Below are 1,887 nucleotides of genomic sequence, written 5' to 3'. Positions count from 1 at the left end.
TGGCTGAGAGTCTAATTACCCAGTGTGCAGATGTAGAAGTGAGGACTCTTTCAGCACCTGCAGTGGGAAAGCCGGCAGCTCGAGTCACGCCAACAAGGCCCCACTTTCCCGCTGTCCTCCCTCCCTGGCTTCATACTCAGCTCCTACATGCTGTCCCCTCGGCCATCCCCTGAAGCCCAGCAAGCATCACCTTACACCTCTAGTTCCTGACCAACCAGTGCTATAAATTGCATAACACAGAACTGGGGGGGGGGGGAGGTTTCCAGAAGGAAATTCCGGACATGTCCCTGGGAGTGAGGAGAATGGATACTGGACAGAGAATGGAGGCCAGCACAACGGGACCACAATGTCACATTACTTGCCCTGACCACAGAGCGGGGCAGTGTCCAGGCATGTTCCAGGAGAAATCCCATCTGCCCCAGAGCAGGTGCTGGGCTGCAGGGCTGGTCAGCCACCCTGGGCCCCAGAAGCCAGGCCCCTTTGCCTCTACCTTTTGGCCTCATCTCTCCCCAGGAGGTTTCTGGATTTGAATCCTCTTTCCAGAACACTTGGGAGTTTTTTGGCTTCCCCGTTCACTACGTTTAAGGCACCACACAGCCTGCTGGGCCCGCCGTGCACAGTGGCCCCTGAAAATACCGTGGTCAGGATTCCTTCGTCTTGGCCAAAGGTAGAATCGAGGTAATGCGTCCACCTTCAAGCGAAACTGTTCCGACAAAAGCAGGGCCACACTCCCCTTGAACTCGTATATTGTAACGCCCTTTCCTCCTTTGATCTGAGAGGAGAATTTGGCCATGGTCGTCAGACCCCTGGGTGTGAAGTCCACCTGCCTGGCAGGAGAAGCCCTGACTTCTTTCTAGGTGAGGAGAAAGATGGGGACTTGGCTCCTTTGAGGTGTGGGGGGACGGGTGAGCCAGGTGTGCTGGGGTGAGAAAAAATGCGTTCCTACCTGCGGACCCAACATGCAAACCGCTGAACAAAAGCATTAGCCTCCGAGACTGGGAGTAAGAATGTCTTGTCACCATGGTTACCAGGAAATGGACCCACTTATATATAATAAGGGCTTTAGCAGACGCCAGGCCATCTGATATTCCAGTCTGGGGCCAAATGAGAGGGTGCCTGGAGTACCATTCCGTACGCAGTTACCTGAACACAGCTGTGGGCCGTACTGAGCCAGGCGCCGGCAACAAGCCGTGTCTTTTTTTTTATTGGGGTGCGGCCGATGGGCGGGGGCGAGGACAGAGGCCTGGGCACCTTCACCCGGCGTCCCCTTGTTAACCAAAGAGTAGTTCTGCATCTGGCCACAACAGTGCACCAGGAATGCGAATTTGCATCGTCTCAGTGTGTGGAGGAGGAGGGGGGTGTCACCCCAGATATGGAGCTGTAGTGCGGAGGGCAGTGGACCGGCCATCTCTTCTTCTCTAGTCCTCACGCTCCGACCTGGCAGAAAGGTGCTCAACAGTGAAAACAGAAAAGACGCCCTGTCCCTCTACCCTCCTTCCCGACGCCCCCTCGGGCCCCATCCACATAGCCCCGCAGGCTCGGAGGCGGCGGTCCTGGAGGGAGACCCCGGCCGTCAGTTGGACGCCCAGGGCCGCCGGCCCAGCCCCCGAGAGTTTCCGGACCCCGGGGGCTCCGGGGCTGGGGAGGGACAAAAGCTGGGGAGGGACCGCGATGCCGGCCAGGCGGGGGCGCGGGGCGCCGGGGAGAGCGGGGGACTTCAGCCCGCGGGCCCGCCGCCCTCCGCAGGAGCAAAACAAGAGCACGCGCACCTGCCGGCCCCGCCCCGCCCCGCGCGCCGGCCAATCGCGGGGCGTGGGCGGGGCGTGGGCGGGGCCGGCGCGGCGGGCGGGGCCGGAGCCCCAGCGGCAGCAGAAGCCCGAGCCGGCG

The sequence above is a fragment of the Panthera uncia genome, chromosome C2 (assembly GCF_023721935.1).
Source record: "Panthera uncia isolate 11264 chromosome C2, Puncia_PCG_1.0, whole genome shotgun sequence".
Classification (NCBI taxonomy): domain Eukaryota; kingdom Metazoa; phylum Chordata; class Mammalia; order Carnivora; family Felidae; genus Panthera; species Panthera uncia.
This window is presented reverse-complemented; position numbering follows the sequence as displayed.